Source organism: Trachypithecus francoisi, unplaced genomic scaffold, assembly GCF_009764315.1.
Source record: "Trachypithecus francoisi isolate TF-2019V2 unplaced genomic scaffold, Tfra_2.0 Lachesis_group2, whole genome shotgun sequence".
Classification (NCBI taxonomy): domain Eukaryota; kingdom Metazoa; phylum Chordata; class Mammalia; order Primates; family Cercopithecidae; genus Trachypithecus; species Trachypithecus francoisi.
The window spans coordinates 53,516,218-53,532,065 of NW_022681465.1; the positions used below are offsets into that span (position 1 = coordinate 53,516,218).

The 15,848-nt window shown below is 39.9% G+C and overlaps 1 long non-coding RNA gene across 2 annotated transcripts in view; it reads left to right on the forward strand.

Annotated features, from left to right (window-relative positions):
* Window positions 1–14,561, forward strand: part of LOC117064443 — a 31,558-nt gene extending 16,997 nt beyond the window's left edge. The window contains exon 3 of one of the 2 annotated variants that reach the window (XR_004429459.1): window positions 14,489–14,561. This is a non-coding gene — a long non-coding RNA (uncharacterized LOC117064443). Of the gene's footprint in view, window positions 1–9,799; window positions 9,893–14,488 lie in introns of those variants that run through there. The other variant, XR_004429458.1, reaches the window with a different exon arrangement.
* The last annotated feature ends 1,287 nt before the right edge of the window (window positions 14,562–15,848 follow it).

Below are 15,848 nucleotides of genomic sequence, written 5' to 3' on the forward strand. Positions count from 1 at the left end.
AGGTAAACAAAGCAGCCAGGGAAGCTCGAACTGGGCAGAGCCCACCACAGCTCAGCAAGACCTGCTGCCTGTTGACTCCATCTCTGGGGCCAGGGCATAGCTGAACAAAAGGTAGCAGAAACTTCTACAGACTTAAACATCCCTGTCTGACAGCTCTGAAGAGAGCAGTGGTTGTCCCAGCATGGCATTAAAGTCTGAGAACAGACAGACTGCCTCCTCAAGTGGGTCCCTGGCCCCCATGTAGCCTAACTGGGAGATACCTCCCAGTAGGGGCTGACTGACACCTCATTCAGGCAGGTGCCCTCTGGGACGAAGCTTCCAGAGGAAGGATCAGGCAGCAGTATTTGTTGTTCTGCAATATTTGCTGTTCTGCAGCCTCTGCTGGTGATACCCAGTCAAATAGGGTCTGGAGTGGACCTCCAACAAACCCCAACAGACCTGCAGCTGAGGGACCTGTCTGTTAGAAGGAAAACTGACAAACAGAAAGAAATAGCATCAACATCAACAAAAAGGACGTCCACACCAAAACCCCATTTGTAGGTCACCAACATCAACGACCAAAGGTAGATAAAACCACAAAGATGGGGAGAAGCCAGAGCAGAAAAGCTGAAAATTCTAAAAACCAGAATGCCTCTTCTCCTCCAAAGTATCGCAGCTCCTCGCTGCAACGGAACAAAGCTGGATGGAGAATGACTTTGACGAGTTGACAGAAGAAGGCTTCAGAACGTTGGTAATAACAAAATTCTCTGAGCTAAAGGAGGATGTTTGAACCCATCACAAGAAAGCTTAGGAAGATTAGATGAATGACTAACTAGAATAAACAGTGTAGAGAAGACCTTAAATGACCTGATGGAGCTGAAAACCATGCACAAGAACTACGTGACTCATGCACAAGCTTCAGTAGCTGATTCAATCAAGTGGAGGAAAGGGTATCAGTGAGTGATTGAAGATGAAATTAATGAAATAAAGCGAGAACAGAAGTTTAGAGAAAAAAGAGTAAAAAGATGTGAACAAAGCCTCCAAGAAATATGGGACTATGTGAAAAGACCAAATCTACATTTGATTGGTGTACCAAAAGTGATGGGGAGAATGGAACCAAGTTGGAAAACACTCCTCAGAATATTATATAGGAGAACTTCCCCAACCTAGCAAGGCAGGCCAACATTTAAATTCAGGAAATAGAAAGAACAACACAAAGATACTCCTCGAGAAGAGCAACCCCAAGACACATAATTGTTAGATTCAGCAAGTTTGAAATGAAGAAAAAATATTAAGGGCAGCCAGAGAGAAAGGTCGGGTTACCCACAAAGGGAAGCCCATCAGACTAATAGCAGATCTCTCAGCAGAAACTCCACAAACCAGAATAGAGTGGGGGCCAATATTCAACATTCTTAAAGAAAATAATTTTCAACCCAGAATTTCATATCCAGCCAAATTAAGCTTCATAAGTGAAAGAGAAATAAAATCCTTTACAGACAAGCAAATGCTGAGAGATTTTGTCACCACCAGGCCTGCCTTACAAGAGATCCTGAAGGAAGCACTAAACATGGAAAGGAATGGTGAGTACCAGCCACTGCAAAAACATGCCAAATTGTAAAGACTATCGATGCTAGGAAGAAACTACATCAACTAACGGGCAAAATAACCAGGTAATGTTATGACAGGATCAAATTCACACATAACAATATTAACCTTAAATGTAAATGGATTAAATGGTTTAATTAAAAGACACAGACTGGCAAACCGGATAAAGAGTCAAGACCCATCAGTGTGCTGTATTCAGGAGACCCATCTCACGTACAGAGACACACATAGGCTCAAAATAAAGGGATGGAGCAAGATCTACCAAGCAAATGGAAAACAAAAAAAGCAGGAGTTGCAATTCTAGTCTCTGATAAAACAGACGTTAAACCATCAAAGATCAAAAGAGACAAAGAAGGCCATTACATAATGATAAAAGGATCAATTCATCAAGATCTAACTATCCTAAATATACATGCACCCAATATAGGAGCACCCAGATTCATAAAGCAAGTCCTTAGAGACCTACAAAGGGACTTAGACTCCCACACAATAATAATGGGAGACTTGAACACTCCACTGTCAATATTAGATCAACGAGACAGAAAGTTAACAAGGACATCCAGACTTCAACTCAGCTCTGCACCAAGCAGACCTAATAGACATCTACAGAACTCTCCACCCCAAATTAAAAGAATATACATTCTTCTCAGCACCACATCGCACTTATTCCACAATTGACCACATATTTGGAAATAAAGCACTCCTCAGCAAATGTAAAAGAACAGATATCACAACAAACTGTCTCTCAGATCACAGAGCAATCAAATTAGAACTCAAGATTAAGAAACTCACTCAAAACCACACAACTACCTGGAGACTGAACAACCTGCTCCTGAATGACTACTGGGTAAATAACAAAATGAAGGCAGAAATAAAGATGTTCTTTGAAACCAATGAGAACAAAGGCACAACATACCAGAATCTCTGGGACACATTTAAAGCAGCGTGTACAGGGTGGAAAACTGCTTAAAGGCATTCTTAAGCCACAAACAAAAGGATAAGTGATCTGTGTCTTTAAGGGCGTGTTCCTGCTGTAGTTTACTAGCCCAACCTATTCCTTTAATTCTGCCTATCCCTTGGTTTCCCCTAAGGGATACTTTAAGTTAATTTAATATCTATAGAAACAATGTTAATGACTGCTATGCTGTTAATAAACACGTGGGTAAATCTCTGTTTGAGACTCTCAGCTCTGAAGGCTGTGAGACCCCTGATTTCCCACTTCACACCTCTATATTTCTGTGTGTGTGTCTTTAATTCCTCTAGCACCACTGGGTTAGGGTCTTCCTGACCCAGCTGGTCTCGACAATGGATAAATTCCAGGACACATACACCCTCCCAAGACTAAACCAGGAAGAAGTTGAATCCCTGAATAGACCAATAGCAGGCTCTGAAATTGAGGCAACAATTAATAGCCTACCCACCAAAAAAAGTCCAGGACCAGATGGATTCACAGCTGAATTCTACCAGAGGTACAAGGAGGAGCTGGTACCATTCCTTCTGAAACTATTCCAATCAATAGAAAAAGAGGGAATCCTCCCTAACTCATTTTATGAGGCCAGCATCATCCTGATACCAAAGCCTGGCAGAGACACAACAAAAAAAGAGAATTTTAAACCAATATCCCTGATGAACATCGATGCGAAAATCCTCAATAAAATACTGGCAAACTGAATCCAGCAGCACATCAAAAAGCTTATCAACATGATCAAGGTAGCTTCATCCCTGGGATGCAAGGTTGATTCAACATACACAAATCAATAAATGTAGTCCATCATATAAACAGAACCAATGACAAAAAAACACATGATTATCTCAATAGATGCAGAAAAGGCGTTTGACAAAATTCAACAGCCCTTCATGCTAAAACTCTCAATAAACTAGGTATAGATGGGACATATCTCAAAATAATAAGAGCTATTTATGACAAACCCACAGCCAATATCATACTGAATTGGCAAAAACTGGAAGCATTCCCTTTGAAAACTGGCAGAAGACAGGGATGCCCTCTCTCACCACTCCTATTCAATATAGTGTTGGAACTTCTAGCCAGGGCAATCATGCAAGAGAAAGAAATAAAGGATATTCAGTTAGGAAAAGAAGAAGTCAAATTGTCCCTGTTTGCAGATGACATGATTGTATGTTTAGAAAACCCCATCATTTGGCCAGGTGTGGTGGCTCACGCCTGTAATCCCAGCACTTTAGGAGGCTGAGGCAGGTGGATCACGAGGTCAGGAGATCAAGACCACCCTGGCTAACACAGTGAAATCCCATCTCTACTAAAAACAATAATAAAAAAAAAAATTAGCTGGGCATGGTGGCAGGCACCTGTAGTCCCAGCTACTCAGGAGGCTGAGGCAGGAGAATGGCATAAACCCAGGAGGCAGAGCTTGCAGTGAACCAATATTATGCCACTGCACTCCAGCCTGGGCAACAGAGTGAGACTCCATCTCCAAAAAACAAACAAACAAACAAACAACAACAACAACAACAACAACAAAAAGTAAACAAAAGAAAGCCCCATCATCTTAGCCCCAAATCTCCTAAAGCTGATAAGCAACTTCAGCAAAGTCTCAGGACACAAAATCAATGTGTAAAAATCACAAGCATTCCTCTACACCAATAACAGACAAACAGAGAGCCAAATCATGAGTGAACTCCCATTCACAATTGCTTCAAAGAGAATAAAATACCTAGGAATTCAACTTAGAAGGGATGTGAAGGACCTCTTCAGGGAGAACTACAAACCACTGTTCTACAAAATAAAGGAGGACACAAACACATGGAAGAACATTCCATGCTCATGGATAGGAAGGATCAATATCGTGAAAATGGCCATACTGCCCAAGGTAATTTATAGATTCAATGCCATCCCCATCAACCTACCAATGACTTTCTTCATGGAATTGGAAAAAACCACTTTAAAGTTCATATGGAACCAAAAAAGAATCCAAATTGCCAAGAAGCTGGAGGCATCACACTGCCTGACTTCAAACTATACTACAAGTCTACAGTAACCAAAAAAAGCATGGAACTGGTACCAAAACAGATGTAAAGACCAATGGAACAGAACAGAGGCCTCAGAAATAATACCACACATCTACAACCATCTGATCTTTGACAAACCTGACAAAAACAAGCAATGGGAAAAGGATTCCCTATTTAATAAATTGTGCTGGGAAAACTGAGTAGCCATAAGTAGAAAGCTGAAACTGGATCCCTTCCTTACACCTTATACCAAAATTAATTCAAGATGGATCAGAGACTTAAATGTTAGACCTAAAACCATAAAAACCCTAGAAGAAAACCTAGGCAATACCATTCAGGACATAGGAATGGGTAAGGACTTCATGACTAAAACACCAAAAGCAATGACAACAAAAGCCAAAATAGACAAATGGGATCTAATTAAACTAAAGAGCTTCTGCACAGCAAAAGAAACTACCATCAGAGTGAACCAGCAACCTACAGAATGGGAGAAAATTTTTGCAATCTACCCATCTGACAAAGGGCTAATATCCAGAATCTACAAAGAAGTTAAACAAATTTACAAGAAAGCATCAAACAACCCCATCAAAAAGTGGGCAAAGGACATGAACAGTCACTTCTCAGAAGAAGACATATGTGCAGCCAAGAGACGCATGAAAAAGTGCTCATCATCACTAGTCATCAGAGAAATGCAAATTAAAACCACAATGAGATACCATCTCACACCAGTTAGAATGGCAAACATTAAAAAGTCAGGAAACAACAGATGCTGGAGAGGATGTGGAGAAATAGGAATGCTTTTACACTGTTGGTGGGAGTGTAAATTAGTTCAACCATTGTGGAAGACAGTGTGGTGATTCCTCAAGGATCTAGAACTAGAAATACCATTTGACCCAGCCATCCCATTACTGGATATATACCCAAAGGATTATAAACCATACTACTATAAAGACACATGCACATGTATGCTTATTGTTGCAGTATTCACAATAGCAAAGACTTGGAACCAACCCATCAGTGATAGACTGGATTAAGAAAATGTGGCACATATACACCATGGAATACTATGCAGCCATGAAAAAGGATGCATTCATGTCCTTTGCAGTAACATGGATGAAGCTGGAAATCATCATTCTCAGCAAACTATCACAAGGACAGGAAACCAAACACTGCATGTTCTCACTCGTAAGTGGGAGTTGAACAATGAGAACACGTGGACACAGGGCAGGAACGTCACATTCCAGGGCCTGTCATAAGGATGGGGGAGGGCTGGGGGGAGGGATAGTATTAGGAGAAATACCCAATGTAAATGATGAGTTAATGGGTGCAGCAAACCAACATGGCACACGTATACCTATGTATCAAACCTGCACATTGTGCACATGTACCCTAGAACTTAAAGTATAATAATAAAATAAATAAAATTAAATTTAAAAAAAGTTTTTAAAGACATAATAGTGCTTCTATTCTGAGATGCAGTCTGTTACTATTCCCCATAATCTTTCAAATGATAGCAATATTAAAACAAGTTTGTATTATACTTCCCTGAATGTTAGCAAATCGCGCTACTCTTGTTGCCTTCAAAGCTGAGACCTTGACCCCAAACCACCACCATCCCTCACCCAGGTGGTGGCAACAGCCTTCTAACTGATGTCTCAGCCTCTAGTTTTGTGCCTCCCTTCCCCTACAAGAGGAAATGCAATAGCCAGAACAGCCTTACAAGGTCCCTTTTGTTCAACACCCTACAATGAGTCTCAATTCATTCTCAGTAAAAACCAAATGTCTTCCTTCTCTTTTTAATTATCAAAGTTCATTTTATTGTCCAGGATGTGGTTTATCTTGAAATTCTATGGGTGAAGAAAAAAATGTGACTGCTGCTATTGTTGGGTGGAGTGTTCATATATAGAGTGTGGCATCTATCTTGTTGGTTGATTGTGTTGTTCAAATCTTCTGTATCCTTACCCCAAACTCTCAATCCCCCCATTATGCTTATCACCTTCTAATGCAATATATGCTTATTTAATATGCTTAGTGTTTATTGTCTATCTTCCCTTGTTAGAATGTAAGCTCCACAAGGCGGGCATTATTGATTGTTTTGTTTCTGGATGTATCTCATTTTTTTGGAACAGTGCCTGGCACACAGGAGTGCACAATAAATATTCATTGAATGTTTGAAGAATGCTCCATCCCAACCAAAGGTAGAATAAACTAGTTACTTATCTATTTGTTTTGAGACAGGGTCTTGCTCTGTCATACAGGGTGGAGTGCAGTGGTGTGATCACAGCTGACTGCAGCCTCAACCTCCTGGCTCAAGTGATCCTCCTTCCTCAGCTTCCTGAGTAGCTGGCACTACAGTCATGCACCACCACATTTAGCTAATTTTTTTTTTTTTTTTTTTTTGTAGATACAGGGTCTCAACATGTTGCCCAGGCTAATCTCAAACTCCTGAGCTCAAGGGATACTCCTCTGTCAGCCCCCAAAAGGGTTGGGATTATAGACATGAGCCACTGCACCCAGCCCAGCTATGTTTATTTCTATGCCTTGTCTTCCCTTTATTATTCTGTCTCACACACAAATATGTCTTTTAGTCCAATGTCCCACTGATATGATATCAATATATTTTAGTCAACATTTTTTATTCTTATGGGTTATATACTTTTTTAGTCTTAATATCATTTGAGGGTGTATCCAAGATTTGGAGGCCCTCTTCAAGTAAAAGAATGCAAAATTAAAAACACAAAAAGTGCTTGGAAAGAGGCTCTTCGGTCTCATTCATTCCGGCTATCATGTTGAGATGCAAGACACCACTGCCCTTTCTTTCCACTGTGGAAGGAATTTCAGATAGTAGCAAACAGGGGCTTCCACCAATGGTTTCCTAGCATTAGCTATGATGTTAATGATAAGCAAGATTAAAAGGGAAAGAGAAGAAGAAGCAAAAAAAAGTAGTTTGATTCTGCCAACATGTAACAAATTAAAGTGATTTACCCAAACCACTTAAGGTTAATTACAATGAAGCACAATGTAGACCGTGAATGTCATTAGTGTGACGGATTCACTTTGGCTGCCACAGAAGCTAGCATTTGATTCTGTGCTGAGCTACAGAGTTTCTTCAGCTTCTGGCACACAACCCAAAGCTTGCCCCCCTCCTTTTTTTTTTCATTGTTATTAAAATCAGTGGAAGACTGGAAGAGAGGGAGAGGAAGAAAGAATGAAAAGCATGGAGGCATATAGCAATCTGAGGAAAAGAAGGCGTTGAAGACATTAATGTAGTATCTTTAGCCCCAATTGAGTTTCTGTTCATCTCCCTGCAATACCCATTCTCTATCCAAATAGTGATGTGGTGTTTTGTTTAATTACTTGTTTAATAGAAGTCTTCTCTCCTAGATTGGAAGCTTCCTAAGAGCAAGGGCGGCATCCACCTCCCTCCTGCTCTCCGTGCTACCTGTCCCCCTCCGTGTGTCCGGCACATTAAAGGGTTTCAACCAATAATTGATGTGTGAATTCCTTTTTTGAATGAGTAAACAAATTGAAGAAAATTTGGCTCTTAGAATCCTCCACTTGGCAGAGCATCTCCTTATTCTTCTTGTTTTCTTTATTTCATTTATTTCTACACCAAGGATTTCTTCTGCTCCTTATGCCCAAGGCTGGAAGACTTACACCTCTGAATGGGAAAGTCCCTTATAGCAACTGCCTTCATCAAAACTAATTAGACCATAAAGACATCTATTCTGCACTCTCTCCTACCTATCACTTTCATTTCATTTGTAATGTGTTAATACATGCAGAACAAGATAAATGAAAAATGTTACAATATGTTCTCTTTACCTAACGTGAGCATACATTTGGCCAAGTAACTGTGAAATATTTGATATTTTCACAGGGAAGCCAATGACTTTCAGTCTCTGAAGTTGGTGCTTTGGTTTATTTGACACATTTTCCATAGTCATGTTACCAGTAATTTTAGAGGTCCCAGGGGAAGAAACATTTTTCCTCCTCAAGTTCAGTAATTGTCATCTGAAGGTCTGAGAGCTGTACCACTTGCTTCTTGATTGTTTGGTTAGAGAAAAAGTTGTATGAAATGTCCTTTCTATTTTCAGAATATATATTTAACACAGAAAACCTGCTGGTAATTGTGCCAGCACTTAAGCTACTGTTTCTTTGAAAGGGCGTATTCTGTTGCATGTGCCTTCTAAATGTAACATCTTTAAAACTGGAGTTCAAAGGACTGCCTTTCCTTTCATTAAACTGCAGGGACTTTGGAATGCTGTAAATTCATGTTCCCAGTAATTCTGGTCCTGGACAAGTTTCCTCTTCAACATCCCCTGTCCTTTGTTGTCATCCCTCTTCTCAGCATCATTCTGATGTCCAGCTTTGTGTTTCCTGCCATGGACATTTCCTGAGATCACTCGAGCATATGTTCCATCTCTGAGAGAAAGCTAATGTGAATTAGTCATCCATGAATGTGATTATGGATGATAATAAGCCCTTCTCAGTTGAGGTATTGCAGCTTAGCAGGAGACTTTTGAAATATTATCATTTTGTACAATATGATTTTACCCAATATTCACAACAACCTTGTGAAGGAGAAGATGTGACTAGAAATATTTCCATTTGTAGGTGACAACATTGTGGTTCTGAAGAGTTAAGTGACTTGCTGATGGTGATGTTACAGGACCCCAGCACTTACCCAAAGGTAGTTGTTGGGTCAAGTTTCGGCACTATAGTCCCTTCTGTGGTCACCAGAAAGATGTTACAGGACCCCACCACTTACCCTTCTAGTTTCCTAAGCAGATTCCTTTTTCTCTGTGTCCCTTGGAGCATCCAGGGGTTTTGGCCCACTTCCTTGTTCACTTTATACTGTCTACATGTGTCACCTTACGTACATCTTTGGTTTAAACTATCATCTTTAGGTTGATGACTTAAAAAACCCAAATTCTGAATTTAGGTAAGTCTTTGCTGGTGCACACAATTGCCTACAGGGTAACTATTCTGGATAGTCAACTATGACTCTAACAAGACATGGCCAACTCACTAGCCATCTTATATACTGAACATTTGTGTGCCCCCCACATCCATATTTTGATACCCTAACCTCCAAAGTGATGGCATTAGAAATTGAGGCCTTTGAGAGATAGTTAGGTTTAGATAATACCAGGAGGGTAGAGCCCCTAGTGATGGCATTAATGCCCTTACAAAAGAAAGAGACACCAGAGTGTTTTCTCTTTGTCAGGTGAGGATACTGTGAGAAGATTACCATGTGCAAGCCAGCAATTGGATCCTCACCAAGAATCAAATATGTCAGCACCTTGATCTCAGATTTTCCAGCCTCCAAAACTGTGAGAAATAAATGTCTGTTGTTTAAGTCAAAAATACTGGTGTTTGCTATTTTGTTATGGCAGCCTGAGCAGACTACAAGATGCACTCCCCACCTGCTACCCTCATCTGTTGTTTACAACAAGAAATTCAAACTTTGCTATTAGGCCATTTTCCAGTTTTGTCACCTATTGATCTACCTGACTATAGTTTGGATATTTGACCCTTCAGACTTCATGTTAAAATTTGATCCCAACGTTAGAGGTGGAACCTAATGGGAATGTTTTGGTTATCGGGGTAGATCCCTCATGAATGGCTTGGCATCATCCCTGTGGTACTGCGTTCTCACTATATTAGTTCCCATGAGAGTTTCCCTGAGAAATGTTTGTTGAAAACAGCCTGGCACCTCCTCCTGTCACTTGCCTCCTCTCTCACCATGTGATCGGCACATGTTGGCTCCCCTTCACTTTCCACCATGATTGGAAGCTTCTTGAGGCCCTCATCAGAAGCAGATGTTCTCACCTTGCTTCTTGTACAGCCTACAGAACTGTGAGCTAAATAAACCTCTTTTCTTTATCAATTACTCAGTCTCAGGTATTCCTTTAAGCAACACAGACTAAGACAAAAAATTGGTATCCAGAAATGGAGTGTTACATTAAAGATACCTGAAAATGCAGAAGAGGCTTTTGAACTGGGGAATGGGTAGAGATGGGAAGAGTTTGGAGGGCTCAGAAAAAGATAGGAATTTGAGTGAAAGTTCAGAACTTCTTAGAGATTAGTTAAGCGGTTGTGATCAAAATGCTGATAGAAATCCTGTCAGGAAAGGCCATGCTTATGAGGTCTCAAATGGAAATGAGGAACTTACCGCAAACTGCAGCTATCATCTTTGTTACACCTAGCAAAGAACTTGACTACATTGTGTGCATGCCCTTGGGCTTTGTGGAAGGCTGAACTTAAGACTGATGAACTATGGTATCTGACAGAAGACATTTCTGAGCAGCAAAGGGCTCAGGCTGCTGTGTGGTTACTTCTAACTGCTTATGGTAAACTGGTAGAGAAAAAGCAAACAGAGTGGAAAAATTTGGAAAATTCACATCCTGGCCATGTGTTAGAGAAGAAAAGAGCATTTCCAAGAGAGAAATCACAGGGTATTGGGAAGCAAGCACTTGCTAGAGAGATTAGCAGAGATATAAGGCAGGCAGGTGCTAATAGTCAAGACAACGGGAAAAAGATCCCAAAAGCATTTCTGAAATTTTCAAGGCTAAGCCTCCCATCAAAGGCCCAGAGGCCTAGGAAGACAGAATGGTTTCAAGGGCCAGGCCCAGGGTCCTGCTGTCCTTTGCCACCTGGGCATTCTGCTCTCCACATCCTGGCCACTCTGCCTCCAGCCACAGCTCAAACGGCCCCAGATACCACTGGAGCCACTGCTCCAAAGGGCACAAGCCATAAGCCTTGGCAGCTTCCATGTGGTGTTAGGTCTGCAGGTGTGCAGAGTGCAGGAGTGGTGGTGGAGAATTGGCACCTGCTACCTAGATTTCAGAGGATATAGCAGAAAGCCTGGGTGCTCAGGCAGAAGACTACCATAAGAGAGACTACTTCGGTGGAAAGTCCCCATGTCAAGACAACTAGGACAATGCTGAGCAGAAATACAGGATTGGAGCCCTCACAGAATCCCCACTGGGGAATTGTCTAGTGGAGTTGTGGGAGCAGGGCCACTACCTTCCAAACCCCAGAGTTATAGAGCCACCAGCAATGTGTACCTCCAGCCTAGAAAAGCCAAAGGCATTTAACTTCAACCTGTGAGAATGACTGTGTAGGCTGTGTCTAGCAAAGCAATGGAAACAGGGCTGCCCAAGGCCTTGGGTGCCCACTCTTCTCACCAGCGTGCCCTGGATACAGAATGTGCAGCCAAGAGGGATTATTTTAGAGTTTTAAACTGAGTATTTTAGAGTTTAAAATATTTGCTCTTCTGGGTTCCATACTTGCATGGCCCCTGTTACCCCTGCTTTTGGCTATTTTTTTCCTTTTGGAATGGGAATGTCTACCAATGTCTGTTCCATCATTGAATCTTGGAAGCAAATAACTTGCCTTTGATTTCTTTCTTTCTCTATCCCTTCATTTTCAATCTATGTATGTCTTTGTAGGTGTGAGTTTCTTGTAGGCAGCATATAATTGGGTGTTGTTTTTAAATACATTCAGCCACTCTGTCTTTTAATGGGAGAATTTAATTTTGATTGCAAAAAAAGAGACAAACAAAAAACTGCACACATTAACTGCCTTCTCCCCAACATTTTGAATTTTTGATGTCACAATTTGCATTTTTGTATTGCCTGTCTCTTAACAAATTGTTGTAGCTATTATTTTTCATGGTTTTGTTTTTTAGTCTTCTTATAAGGATATAAGTGATTTAAACTTCATGATTATAATATTAGTATTGCAAAATAACATCACTTGTTTTTGAAGTCTGCCAAAGTAATGTTAATTGTAGTACCACTCAGCAAGTGATTTAAACTTACATTAGGTATTTACATTCTTAAAAAGTCCCTCTGCATTCCAATACCCCAGGCAGAGCCAGATGTTTCACTATTTTACCAGGATTCTGCTTTTTCCATAGGTTCTCCCCCTTCTCTTTAAGCTGTTTTTAACTGTGTGCCCCTCACCCATGAATTTCCTGTTTCTTTCTTGTGCAAACCAGTTTATTTCTCTCTGGGTTTTGTGGTCTCCTTCACAACTCTTGGATAGGCAGCTCAACCAGTACCAATTAATACTGCAAAATAATTTACAGAATGCTTTGCAACCTAAATGCTTAATCTCAGTTAGGTGCTGGAGAAAAACAGCAATAGCTTGAAAGCCCTAAGATAGAAATCAGGGGTGAGCTTTAATGATCATTTCTTCTCCTCTTGTTTTCTTTTTTCCTCTTTTCCCCTCTCTGCTCCTTCCACCCCCTCCTCCTTCCCCACTGGATAACACAAACCTTCAGAGAAGCACCAGTGAGATAAGCTATATACCTGAGAAAATACGTATATATTTGACAATGTGCTATAGAACTGCTTTATTCATTACACATTAGTTACTGTTCGATTTACTAGTGACTATTTGGGAATGATGAATCCTTAAACGCTTACTGCAATGTTATGTTTAGTGCTTGAGCAAAGATAACTAACTTTGATGTTGTACTTTTTTAGAAATATTAACACTTCTTATTCTATATGTTAGCATTATAATTACAATTAATTTTTAACCATCACACACCACACAAACATAAAATGGAGTAAGTTCACTTAGAAAATGATGCCTTTTCACTGCTTTTTTTTGTATACTTTTAAATGAACCACCCCAAAATATTTTACCCCAAAATATAATTCTTTGACATATTTCAAGATAAGTATTCACAGTGTCAAGAAACACAGAATAGCTTAAAAAATGCTTTTTGCAGGGAGGAGATTTGCATCTGTAGAGAAAATCTGCATTGGTGTGTCCAGATCTTGAAAAAGTTAACTCAGCCACAGGCTACTGTCTATGCTTTCTGAGGGCTGCTGCATGTGAGGCTTCATTTGCATCACAAGACTGCCTTTGCCCCATGCCTTTTTTCTCTCTTCCTCCTATAACTTGTCTTGCCATGCTTCAAGCTCCTGTTCTTTCTGTAACTTCAAGATGGTATAAAAGTATCAACCATCTGGCCCTCTCTTTGAGTTTTCCTATTTTTTATGACTCTTGGGTGCACATTAACAAATTTGGTATGTCTTTTCTCTTATGAATATGCCATCTTTCAGTTGATTTTCAGTGAAACTTCAGAGGGTAAAGAGAAAGTTTTCCCGTGGCTCCTATGCTTCTAACAGATTAAAATAAAGTTCATGTACCATAAAATTCTCACTCTTAAAGTGTAAAATTCTGAGACCTTCAGTGTATTCACAAGGTCGCGTAACTATCACCACTATCTAATTCCAGAACATTTTCATCACCAGAAAAAGAAATCTATTATAATACCCAGGAGCAGTCCCTCTCAATTTCTGTCTTCCCCCAGCTCTGCCAAATGCCAATTTCTTATCTGTCTCTATGGATTATCCTCTTCTGGGCATTTCATACAAATGGAATTATACAAGATATGGCCTTTTATGTCTGGCTTCTTTCACTAACCATAATGTTTTCATAGTCATCCATGTTTTAGCATATATCAGTACTATTTAGTTTTATGGATGAATAATATTCCATTTATGGTTATTTATGGAGATTTTGATTATCCATTAGTTGATTTGAGTTGTTTTCACTTTTTGGCTATTATGAATAATTGTTCTATGAATATTCACATGTAAGTTTTTGTGTGAACATATTTTCAAGTCTCTTGAGTATATACCTAAGAGTGGAAGTGCTGAGTAACTCTATGTTTAACCACTTGAGAAACTGCTAAACTGCTTTCTAAAGAAGCAGTTTAAAGCTGCATGATTTAAAATTCTCACTAGTGTCATAAAAAATTACATTAGATGGTAAAAATGCATTTGTAACGCAATGATAAATCTATTCCATTGAATAGAACTAAACAGACAAGAAATACTTTATTCAAGACTATTGCAATAAGAGAAATTGAACTGAACTTTGAATACAACAGGGGCAGCTGGAGATTTATAGCAATGGGCAGAGTGAGGGAGTTCGCAGACGGAAAAGTACCAAGAGGAACCTGGTTGGACACAAAGGGTGAGTGATTCTTGTTAAACTGGCTTGGCACAATTTTTGCTAAAGTGGGCTCAGCAGACCAAGGACAGCAGGTTAACAATAATGCCTAATAGAGAAGAAGGCTAAGAGGAGGCTGGCTAAAGTTTGACCAAGGAGGGTGTCCTTGTCACCAGTACTGTATAAGAGTTCCAACTCCACATCCTCACTAACACTTGTTTTCGTCGGTCTTTTTGATTGTAGGCATCCTAGTGGGTATAAAGTGGTATCTCATTGAGGTTTTGATTAGCATTTCTCTAATGACTAATGATGTTGAATATCTTTTCATGTGTTCATTGGCCATTTGTATACCTTCTTTGGAGAACTGTTTATTCACATTCTCTGCCCATTTTCAACTGGGTTATTTGTCTTTTTGTTTTTGAGCTGGACGAGTCCTTTATATATTCTGGAAAGTAAGCTATATAAAGGACTTATCAGGCACAAGGTTTGTAAATGTTGTCTTCCATTTTGTAGGCCGTCTTTTTGCTTTCTTGGTAGTGTCCTTTGAGGCACAGAAGTTTTCATTTTGATGAAGTCCAATTACACCCTAGGATCATCTCTAATGATTCACAGCCCTAGTATATGGTGCCTTCCCCTTGAGTGACAGAACCTGAGATCTGCCTTTAACCAATACAACATAGCAGAGGTGATGGGATATCACCCCTGTGATTGTCTTGTTATGTAAGACTGTCTTAGTGGACTGGAGAGACAGAATCTCCTGCTGGTCTTGAAGAAGCAAACAGCCATGGTATGAGCTGCCTATTGAGAGGGCTGGGAACTGTAGGCAGTCTTCAGCTGACAGCCAATAAGAAGCAAGGGCTTCTCAGTCACACAACCACAAAGAAAGTAATTCTCCCAACAACCGGAATGAGCTTGGAAGTAGATTCTTCCCTAGCCAAGTCTTCAAATCAAACCAACATGTTGTATGCAGCCTTATGAGATTTCATTGAGGTTTTGATAAGTATTTGACCAGAAGACCCAACTAAATTGTGCCTAGATTTCTGACTCACAGAAACTGTGTGTGTTCTTTGAAATATTTAAGTGATTAATTAACATTTGTCAACATTAATTAACATTTGTGGTAATTAGCTACAGAGATAGAAAATGAATGCACCTTTTAAACTAATACTTTTCAATCTGTTTTAATCCACACCCCATTTCATAAATGTAAATATATACATTTACCCTTTTTGTGGTGTAACCTAAAATAAAAATAAAATATTTTGACAAAAAAATCAAAGCAATGACATAAAGAGTTG